At 41.4% G+C, this 12,070-nt stretch overlaps 1 pseudogene; it reads right to left on the minus strand.

Annotated features, from left to right (window-relative positions):
• Nucleotides 1-3,995: 3,995 nt before the first annotated feature.
• LOC102824901 lies at nucleotides 3,996-4,276 on the minus strand (annotated as a pseudogene).
• Nucleotides 4,277-12,070: the final 7,794 nt, after the last annotated feature.

The following is a 12,070-nucleotide window of genomic DNA, read 5'->3' on the forward strand; positions in this document are numbered from 1 at the left end:
TAACTTCTTCTGCTGGTCTTCTCTGGACTTCATTCATTTTCCCTCTTGATTGCTGCAATTATTGCTTGTTACTGAAACCTTTATTTTCATTTCCAGGCTTGCCTTAAATGCATCTTGATTTTAGGATCTTAGATATGTAATATCTGTACTTTGTTACTGATGATTTCTCTTGCTTTGCAGAATTGCATTTGGTTGCAGTATGTTTTCTAAGCCCTACTTTCTTCGTTCCTCTTGTTGCTATATTTTAATATTTTTCTTCTCCTGCTCTGTTAATGGATATTTATTTGTATGTCATTTTTTTAAGGTTATAATAATTGGCCCTATAGTTTGACCTCCCCATCATATAAGGGGGCTCCAAAGAGTTCATGGAAGAAGGGAATGAAAACATCACGGAATTTTCCCACGAGCTGTTTGAAATCCCCTTATACTTTGTTTTTTTTTGTTTGTTTTTTTTTTATATCATTATGCTTTTGGAGCAGAGAAGGGGACCTTTATGGTATCCTTGCTTTTTCTAAATGGCAAATCTGTCCATATTGTTTTGGTACAGCATGTTCTTCACTGGCTTTTTTAAAGTCACTTTTGAATCCCTTGTCAGAATGTAGGAGACCATTGGTGACAACCAGTGTTGCGCCCTCCCTTTTGCGCTTTCCTCTTCATGCCAGCCACACTCTCTGTCCCATATACACTAGACCAGTGCTTCTCATATATTTGGTGTCAGAACCTCTATACTGTCTTAAGAATTAGTGAGATATAACCAAAGACCCTTGTTTATGTGGATTATGTCCATTGGTATTCACTGTTAAGAGGGGACTTCAAAAAGTTCATGAAAAAAATGGTATTAAAAGATAATAGATTTTTTCCACAAACTTTTTGAAGCCCCGTGTTATTTGAAATTGAGAAGATTTAAAGATATTTATTGAATTCATTTAAATAGAGCAACATACTCATTACATAATGTCATAACTAACTTTTTTTATGAACAATAACTGTTTCTCAAACAAAAACATTTAATGAGAAGAGTGCTAAAGTCTAGGAAGCAAATCCAGTTTGGCAAAGGGAGACATATTTCATAACCTTTTAAATTATTTGTGGGTAGTCTGAAGCTGTATCAGAACCTGACAAATGTTTGTTAAAAGTTCGTTGCAGTGTTCAATCTGAAATGATTTCAATGAACTTCTAATACTCTAAACCAAAAAATACACAAAACCCACTCAATCTGTTGCCAGTAAGTTGATTCTCACTCATAGTGACCCTATGCGCCCTGTACAGTTTCTGAGGCTCTAATCTTTTTGGAAGTAGACTACCACATCGGTCTCCTTTGGAGTGGGTGGTGCACTTGAACCTTTCGCCTTTAGGTTAGAAGCTGAGTGCTTAGCCACTTTTCTCAGTCTTGTTGTTGTTCTTAGAGGTTGCCTTTGAGTTGGCTCTGACTCATAGCGATGCTATATGTACACCAGAATGAACACTGCCTAGTCCTGCATCATCTTCACAATTTTTATTATGCTTGAGGCCATTGTTATCGCCACTGTGACAGTCCATTTAGTTAGGGGTCTTCCTCTTTTTCGCCGACCCTTGACCTTACTAAGTTCTTCTCCAGGGACTGGTTCCTTCTGATAACATGTCTGAAATATGAGAGGCAAAGTCCCACCATCTTGGCTTCTAAGGAACTTTTTTTTTTTTTAATGTTTTATTGTGAGTTATATGATAGTTTACATGGGAGAACTTTAGTTTTACATTCATTCCATCGTATATCATCTCATTGCCATGGTTCCAGTCCCCCAAAGGGTATATCCTAGAAACCCGCCCCCTACATTTCCCCCTCCTCCCTCCAGTTTTCAGCCCACAGTCCCTTTCCCTCTCTGGGTCCAAAGTCCCCAGTTGCTTCATCACTCCACGTCATCATCTCTGTCTCCATCTCCGGCATCTGTGTTTCTCTGGGTAGGGTCCTGCTCTCGGCTCTTCTCCGTTGATGGTCCCAGAGGCCTCCGCTCCTATCCTGGGAAATTAATCACTCCCTTCCTTGTTACAAAACTTCTACCTTAGCATTTCCAACCCTCATAGTCCGTCCTGATAAGCATTATTCACTACAGTATCATGAGTTACCCATCTGTATCTCTCTAAGGAACATTCTTGATATAATTTTTCCAGCATAGATTGGTTTGTTCTCCTCTAACACCATAACTCAAATGGACTAATTCGTGGACAGTCTTCCTTATTCACTGTCTAACTTTTACATGCATATGAGGTGATTGAAAATACCATGGCTTGGGTCAGGAGCACCTTAGTCCTGAAACTGTTGTCTTTGCTCTTTAAAACTTTAAAGAAATCTTGTGTAGCAGATTTGCTTAATATAGTACGTCTTTCATTTCTTGACTGCTGCTTCCATGAGTGTTGATTGTGGATCAAACATAATGAATTCTTTGACAAGTTCAGTTTGTGCTCTGTTTATCATGATGATGTTATTTATTGGTCCAGTTGTGAAGATTTTTGTTTGGCATTGCACCATTACAATGAAGTGCAGTCCATACTGAAGGCTATAGTGTTTGATCTTCATCAGTCAGTATTTTGAGTTTTCTTCACTTCAGCAAGCAACGTTGTATCATCTGCATATCGCAAGTTGTTAACAAGTCTTCCTCCAATCTTAATGCCACCTTCTGCTTTTTATAATCCAACTTCTTAGATTATTTGCTTATCATACATATTGAATAAGTATGGTGAAAGAATACAACTCTAGTGCACATCTTTCCTGATTTTAAACCTTTCAGTATCCCCTTATTCTAGTCAAATGACTGCCTCTCGGTCTATGTACAGGTTTCTCATGAATGAAGCATTCTGGAATACCCTAAGAACACCTTTTCTTCCTGATGTTATCCATAGCTTGTCATGATTCATGTAGTCAAATGACTTTTCATAGTCAATATATCCCAAGTAAACATCTTTCCAGTAGTCTGTTTTCAGTCAAGATCCATCTGACATCGGCAGTGATAGCCCTAGTTCCGCAACCTTTTCTGAATCCAGCTTGAATTTTTGGCAGTTCCCTGTTGATGTACTATTGCCGTCATTTAAAAATTATTTTCAGCACAATTTTACTTGCATGTGAAATTAATGATACTGTTTGATGATTTCCTCATTCCACTGGTTCACCTCTTTGGAATAGGCACAAAATATGGATTTCTTCCTGCTGGTTGGCAGGATAGCTGTCTTCCAAATTTCTTGGCATAGATGAGTAGCACCTCTAGTGCTGCATCAGTTTGTTGAAGGATTTTCATTTTTATCCCACGAATGCCTCCAGTGCTGCTTAGACTTCTTCTTCAGTACCATTGGTTCTTGATCATATGTTGTTGTTAAGTGTCGATGAGTCTGTTCTGACTCATAGAGACTGTGTGTAGGGTTTTTGAGGAGTGGCTAGTGAATTAGAACTGCCAACCTTGTGGTTCAAACTGACTTTGCTGTCGAGTGCTTATCCAACAGTGCCACACCAGGACTCCCTTGATCATTTGCTACCCCTTGAAATAGTTGAACGTTGACCATGTTTAGTATAGTGACTCCATGCATGCCTTCCAGCTTTTGATGCTTTCTGCTTCTTCATATTTCACCCATGGAATCCTTCAAAATTGCAACCCGAGGCTTCATTTGTTTTTTGTTTTTTTTTTTTCTTCTTTCAGTTTGAGAAATGCTGAGTGTGTTTTTCCCTTCTGCTTTTCTAACTCCAGGTCTTTGCATTATAATACTTTGTCTTTTCCTGCTGGCCTTTAAATTTTTCTGTTCGGTTCTGGTTCCTCCTCATTTCTTTCATTTGCTTTTAGCATCTCTGTGCTGGAGAACAGGTTTCAGAGTCTCGTCTGACATTCAATTTGGTCTTTTCTTTCTTTCCTGTCTTCTTAATGACATTTTGCCCTCTTCCTTTATGATGTTCTTGATGTCATCCCACAACCCTTCTTGTTTTGGAGATTAAAAAAATTTTTTTTATTGCACTTCAAATCAGCATGCCCGATTCATTTCAGCTCCTTCACTGCCAAACCTGGGAGCAGGGTCTGCTTCAGCTTCTTGGCCTTCTTGTAGGTGATGACCAAGGTATAGAGGTATTTGCTGCGCTGAACCTTAAACTTCATGTTGTCCTTATTTTTCATGATCTTGATTTGGCATCCTTTCACCTGGCTGTGAGTAGGAACTCCTTGATTTCCTCCATTTTGTGAGGGCTGGTGGTGGGGTATGTGTGGACTGGTATCCCCACTTTCCTTTCCCTGCACCCTTGATCCAGCTCTGAGCTCCCCATGTTTTACCAGACAGAGGATTGCCCTAGATTATTCCCTCTTCCCGTGTACTACCCGAGATACTCACAGCCCCCCACAACCCTTCTTACCTTCAGTCATTAGTGTGTAAAGAATTTAAAAATCCTCACACCTGGACCAATAAATAACATCATGACAAATGAAGAAAAGATTGAAGTCAGAGACATAAATTTGTTTGGATCCACAATTAGTGTTCATGGAAGCAGCAGTCAAGAAACCTAACACCATATTGCAGTAGAAAAATCTACAAACAACCTCTATAAAGTATTCAAGAGCACAGATGTCAGTTGGTGGGTTAAAGTGCTCCTGACAAGCCATGGTATTTTCAACAGCCTCATATTCATGTGAAATTTGGACATTGAATCAGGAAGACCCTAGAAGAATTGATACATTTGAGTTATAGTGTTGGAGAAGATTATTGAAAGTACCATGGACTTCCAGAAGAACAAATAAATCTATGTTGGAAGAAATATAACCAGAATACTTCATAGAAGCAAGGATAGTGAGACTTCTTTTTTCTGTACTTTGGACATAGTATCAGAATGGACCAGTTGTTGGAAAAGGACATAATGCTTGGAAAACAGAGAGTCAGTGAAAAAGAGGAAGACCCCAACAAACAAGATGGATTGACACGGTGGCAGCAAGAATAGAATCAAATATAAAAACAATTGTAAGAATGGCTGAGGACCAGGCAGTGTTTTGTTCTGTTGTGTATAGGGTCACTATGAATCAGAACTGACTCAATGGCACCTAACAACAGTGATTTGTGAACCTTCTTTTCTTGGCATAACTCATAGACTTAGTGTTCCTTAGAAATGTTTTTGACAAATAGATTGACATTTCTATTTTCACACATGACAAAATTGACTACCTATCTTCATTCATCCTAATGTGACACTGTAGGATTATGCACTGGACCAAAAGGTCAGTTTGAACTGCAAGGTCGGCAGTTCCAGTGCACCAGCCACTGCTTGGAATTCCTATACAGGATCACTATGAGTAGGAACTGACTAGACAGCACTTAACAACCACAACAACATCTTCATTTGTGCATTAATTTATACTTCAGATAGTTTTTGGGTGCCTTTTAAAGTTAGACATTGTGCTAGATGTGGGTGCCTGTGGCAAACAAACAAACAAAAAATAGATTCAGGGATAATGTGAATGCACTTCTTACATGGAGTGGATGGTTAAGTATAAGATACAAACATGCATCAACTAATCACCTGAAATTATGAGCACTGTGTTGAAATGGAGTCCTGGCATGGTACTGTAGGATAAGCACTGACCTTTTTTTTTTTTTTTTAATGCTTTATTTTGAATTATCTGATAGTTTACATGGGAGAACATTAGCTTTACATTCATCCTATCGTAAATCGCTTCATTGCCATGGTTACAATCCCCTCCATGCATCATCAACCAACCAAAGGGTATACCCTGCAAGCCTGCCCCTCAGTCGTCAGCACACAGCCCCTCTCCCTCTTTGGGTTTAGAGTCCCCAGCTGCTCCATCTATCCATGTCATCTTCTCTGCCTTCATCTCTGACACCATTGTTTCTCTGGATAGGGTCCCGCACTCTACTCTTCTCCCTTGATGGTCCCAGGGACCTCTGCTTCTGGACTGCAAAGCCAACCACACCCCTCCTTTTGCTACAAAATGTTTACCTTTACATTTCCAACCCTCAGTCAGTCCTGATAGCAGTTATTCACTATTATACCACAAGAGACCCATCCCCATCTCCTTTCATCAGTCCTGCCCAGACAGATTGGATACTACTCAGTGGAGAGTTTACCGTCCACCACACCCTCTGGATCTAGGCTCCCTCTTGAAAGCTTGTAAAGCCAGTCACTTCTTGCCTTTGTAGTCCTCCCCCATTTTGGGTTGCCAATGTCCAAGTTGCCCATCCCTGTCTACTCTGTATAGAGGGGTTGGGTATGATCCTTGCTGTAAAGATTTATCCCCTTTTTTGTGCTACTGCATCCATAGGTGTAGGCCAAGTTCATCAAATTGTATCAGATTACTCTTTTTTTCATCTTCTTTCTTCTAGTTGAGTTCTGATCATCCAGTCATTGAAGCCAGGTCAAGTAGGTATTACCTGCAAGTGTGGGTGTTCTTATACATATGTCCTCTCTTCTTATCATCTGGATGCTTCATTCTCTACTCTAGTCCTCTGTGGCTATGTCACTGACTCTGGGCCCAGGAGTCCCCAGGTTTTGCCATACTGCTGACCAACCAGGCCTCTACCTGTGTTCACAGGAGTCTATTGAACATAGTAGGGCTTAGCTCCCAGCTTAATTGCTGTTTTTCCTTCACTTCCCCATATCAGTGACGAACGTTGTCACCAATCAGAGTATGTATTCCCATTGAGTCTTAGTCTTGGAAGGGGGTTGCCCTGAGGGGACATGACCATTTGCGTTGATCTCTCCTAGTTGAGCAACTTGCTTGTTCTTATAGTAATCAGTCAGACTGCCATTATTGTTTTGTATTTTTCCTGTCGGTCTTTCCTCCAAGAGGTATTTTCTGTTCTAGCCACTCCAGACTGGTCTGTTTGTACTTTCAAGTGGCGATTTCCCATCTTAGAAGATTCTGGATGGGGTTCAGGATTCCACCTATGGTCTTACACAATGCAGAGGCTCCACAGGAATCCTCCTTCACTGGACACGTTGTAGCTCCATTTTAGGTATTCCAATCAGTTATAGACAGAAGACAGACTTACAAGCTTTCTATGGTGATATTTCTGGCTATTCCTTTCTCTCACCCTCAAGTATCTGTTTTATAATGGTATGCCAGGGAAACCAAGATTCAAAAGACAGCCAAGCATCTTAACATTATTTCCTTCCTTTTCCCCATTCCAACCATGTCTCAATTCCTGTATTCCAGAGCCCTGTTGTTCCAAGGTTGTGCTTACATCATTCTTTACCTTTGTCCCACTTAGCCCATGAAGCACTGGCTTTTTAACTGCAAGGTCTGTCGTTCAAACCCACCAACCACTCCTTGGAAACCCTACATGTTGTTGTAGCTAAGTGCCATCGAGTCGGTTCTGACCCATAGCAACCTTATGTAGGGTTTCTGAGGAGTGACTGGTGAGCATGAATCTCCAACCTTGCAGTTTAAACCAACTTTGCAGTGCAGTGTATTAACCCACAGTGCCACACCAGGACTCCTGGAAACCCTGTAGAGGGTTGTTATGAGTTGAAACTGACTTGTAGGCACTTAACAACTACAATGTCAATAATATGGAGGAAGGTACACAATATATATATTTTTTCTATTTTCAAAGTTCTGCCATGCCTGTTTAGGTATACCTCCCAATACTTTGCTAGTGCTGGCCTCCCTGTGACCTGAGCAACTGATAAAGATAACTTAAAGAGGTTGACCATTTGCCTAACTGTATCCTGATGTGGCTCTGTAGGATTAGCAGTGGACTACAGTCTGTAAGGTTGTCTGTTCAAACCCACCAGCTGTTCCTTGGAAACCATATTATACAGGGTCACTAAGAGTTGGAACCGACTCAGTGGCACTTAACAACAATCATCCAAGAATGTGTAGTATGCAGGGGATAGGATGTTTTAAACCTCGTCTGCTTTGTGTTTGGCACATATTCAAGTCAGTCTAGTTGCCTGCTTGCCATTTCTGACTCATAGCCACCCTGTGCATTGCAGAGTAGACTTGCACACCATCAGATGTCAGTGTTGTAAAGGTTTGGAAGTGGGCCTTACTTCCAGTGTTCCTCGGGGTGAATGCAGATTGCTGTCCATTTGGCTAGTTGTTGTTAGGTACCATCAAGTTGGTACCCAACGAAAGTCATAGTGACCTTGTGCACAACAGAACGAAACACTGCCCAATCCTGCGCCAACCTCACTACTGTTGCCACGCTTGAGTCCATCAATGCTGCCACTTGGCCAATCCATTTTGTTAGGGGTCTTCCTCTGTTTCTCTGACCCTCCACCTTACCAAACATGATATCCTTCTCCAGCGACTGGTCCCTCCTGACAATATGTCTGAAGTATGAGAGACAAGCTTTGGCCATCTTGGCCTCCAAGAAGCACTCTGGCTGCACTTCTTCCAAAACGGATCTATTGGGTCTTTTGGCAGCCCATGGCACTTTCAATAGTCTCCTCCAACACCATAACTCAAAAGCATCAATTCTTCTACGGTTTTCCTAATTCACTTTCCAGCTTTTGCATGCATATGATATTATTGAAAATACCATGGCTTGGGTCAGGTGTACCTTAGTCCTCAAGCTGACATCTTTGCTGTTCAACACTTTAAAAAGGTCTTGTGCAGCAGATTTGCCTAACGCAATACGTCGTTTGATTACTTGACTGCTGCTTCTGTGAGTGTTGATAGTTGATCCAAGAAGAATGAAGTCCTTCAATCTTTTGGCTAGTAGCCAAGTACTTAACCATTTCCTCCACCCAAGGACTTTTTGGCAAAAAAAAAAAAAAAATTGCTACCAAATTGATTCTAACCTACAGTGACTGTATGGTGCAAGGTAGAACATTCTCAAAGAGTTTGCAAGACTGTAATTGTTACAGAAGCACACTGCCATATATTTCTTTGGTGGATTACCTTTCAGTTAACAGCCAAGTGATTAACCTCTGCACCACCAGAGTTCCTTCAGGGCATATTCTCCACTGCCATCAGATTGATTCTGACTCCTAGGGATGCTATAGATGGTTTCCAAGACTAAATCTGTACAGGAGCAGACAGCCTCGTCTTTCTCTCTCGGAGCCACTGATGGGTTCCAAGTGCTCTGGCCTTGAAGTTTGCAGCGTAAAGCTTAACCCCATGATCTATCTAATAATAAATCATGAGAGGGTGTGATGCTCAGACAGTACAATTAGGCTGTGGCCTTGTGACTGCCTAGACAGATAATAGCATGCAAGTTTTGCAAAATAATAGTTTTGGGGTCAGGACTTAGTAAGACAATTAGGCCAGTATTTAATTTTTCACCCTGAAGTTACTCTCTAGGGAAATCAAACACTTTACATGTTTATTAACTGGTGCTTTTGGATCTTGGCTTGTGGGCATACTTTGGTCTGGACAGGCTGTACAAATGTATACACAACTCCACCTGACACCCCACAGTTTAAGGATGGATAGACAGGGTAATATTCACAGCCTCAGACTATCCTCTTGCTCCAAAGCGTAAAACTTCTTCAGCCACATCACATTCCTGCCAGACACTGAAAACCAACATGCTGTAGCTACTGAGGACTGAGTGGCGTCTCTCAGAGAACAGCCTACATCTGGGTTGCTAATGTTTCAGGTGTTGCTTTGAGTGAATTAAGAAAATTCTCTTGATTTCTAATCTTTGTGATTGAGTAAGAGCAGCAAAAATACCATGAGCTGCTGAATTTTTTTAAAGTGAGTTTTCTTTGTAAAAGTAATTCATACTAATTAGAGAAATTTGTAGAGATATGGAAAGGCATAATGCTGAAAATCACTTGTAATTGTGCTATTCAGAGATAATCACTGCAGACCATTTTTGGTTGTATTTGCTGTGTTTTCATGTGCATAGTTAAGATCATTGTGTGTAAGTTTTGATGTCTACTTTTTATATTTGACATTGGGATTTTTTTTTATGTGCATGGAGAGCAGAAAACATGCAGTAGTGGTTAGCTGTTATAGAGCTGACTCACTCCTGGCGACTTTATGTCCAACACAGCGCAAACTTGCCGGGTCCTTTTTCATCCTTATGCTCACCACCAGGTTTGAGTCTCTTGTCCTGCCTACTGTGCCAGTCCATCTCTCTTGCTGTCTGTCCCTCTTATGTCACTAAACATATTGTTTTGATTATTTTCCCAAAGCAGTGTTCCCAGAAGCACAGTACAAGGTCTTGTATTACTTTTTGGTGGCTGCTGTCACTAAAACCAAACCAAACCCCACTGCCATCAGGTCGAGTCCAACTCACAGTGATTCTACAGAGTAGAACTGCCCCATAGGGTTTCTGAGACAAAATCTTCACAGGAGCAGACAGTCTCATTGGTCTCCTGATGGGTGTGAACCACTGACCAGTTAGCAGCCCAGTGCCTAAACCACAGTGCCACTAGGTCTCCTTGGCTATTGTCACAGGTTACCACAAACATGGGATGGCACAGTGGTTAAATGCTCAGCTGCTAACTAAAAAGTCAAAGGTTTGAACCCATCAGCCTCTCTGTTAGAGACTGATATGGCAGTCTGCTTCTGTAAAGATTACAGCCTTGGAAAGCCCATAGGGTAGTTCTGTAGGGTCTTGATAATGATGAACTTGATAATGATGAACTTGTGGTTATTATTTTCATTTTTTTTGATAGATTGCTATGAGATACTGTGAACACCATCTGCAACTTGCTTTACAAATACATGAACACCCAAACTATTCTATACCCGGATTATGGACTTGGCTGCCCAACATTATCAAATTGCTACAAAACGTTTTAAACATGTTAAGTTTCTTTATTTATCCTGTTGCAAACTGACAGCAAAGAATTGGTGGATGGTAGCAGTCTAATCTACCTCCCTTTTTTATGAGCAAGGAAACCGAGGCCCAGAGAGAGAAAGTGGCAGGGTGGAGATTAGAAGCAGCAGGAGTGGACAGATGGGGTATGGTTCTAACTTGCTGGGGGCCAGGACTGGGTGAGAGGACAGGAGAACTGCCCTGCGGACCAGCTGGAAACTCTGACTCTGCTGTATCCCCTCTTCACTGAAAGCTAATGATCCAGTGAACCCTGCCAAGTGCTGAGATGCACAGAAGTCTCCGAAGCCAGGAGGAACTTACAGACCATGTGCTGCAGCTAATGAGCCTACAGTAACCGGCAAAGGACCCTAGTGGGTGTTGAGGTCATGGCTTGCTGTTGACTTTTTTCCCAGCTGACTACTTCAGCCTTTATGGTTTGGGTCATATTTCCTTCTGCAGCCCAATTTTAACTTTTCAGATTTTTCAGTGGTAATTGTCTCTTTGAGGACTAAGGTACGTCTAACCCAAGTCATGTTTTTTTAGTCGCTTTATCTGCATGTAAAAGCTGGGTAATGAATAAGGAAGACCGGAGAAGAATTGATTCTTTTTAATTGTGTTGTCAAAGAGTATTAAAATTACCATGGACTTCCAGAAGAACAAACAAATCTGTCTTGGAAGAAGTAAAGCCAGAAAGTTATGAAAACTTCTTGTTAAATGCTGTCGAGTCGGTTCCATCCCATAGCGACACTGTATAGGGTTTCCGAGGAGTGACTGAAAACTTCTTAGATAATGCTAAATACCTTGAAGGAATGAGTTCCTAGGCTTGGTGGCTCAGGATCATAGTCTTGGGGGACCCCAGGGTCAATTAGCGTAATCTAGTCCACAAAGACAATGTTCTACATCGTACTTTGATGGGTAGTGCACTGAATCCTAAGACTTCATGAGCAACCATCTAAGGTGCAACTAATTGGTTTTTCCCTGCCCAGAGAAAAGAAGAGCAAGGAAAATTGAAGGTAGGTGGAAATAATTAGTCTAATGGACTAATGAACCATGTGAACATCAGGTCTCCAAGACCTAACGCCAGAACTAAATGGTGCCCAGCTACCACTACCAACTGCTTTGAAATGGGATCACATTAGAAGGTTCTGCAAATGATGGGAGAAAATGTGGAACAAAACTCAAGAGACAGATGGAACCCTGAGACTGTGGTCCTTGGTCACCCTTCAGGTCTGAACTGAACTCATCCCTGTTGCTCAGGTTTCAGCCAAGCAATAGGTAGGTCTGTTGTGTGTGTTTGTGTGTGTGGAGGGGGGGGGACACAACAGCATTAGTAAGG

This window comes from Chrysochloris asiatica, unplaced genomic scaffold (assembly GCF_000296735.1).
Source record: "Chrysochloris asiatica unplaced genomic scaffold, ChrAsi1.0 scaffold00163, whole genome shotgun sequence".
In the NCBI taxonomy this organism is placed as follows: Eukaryota; Metazoa; Chordata; class Mammalia; order Afrosoricida; family Chrysochloridae; genus Chrysochloris; species Chrysochloris asiatica.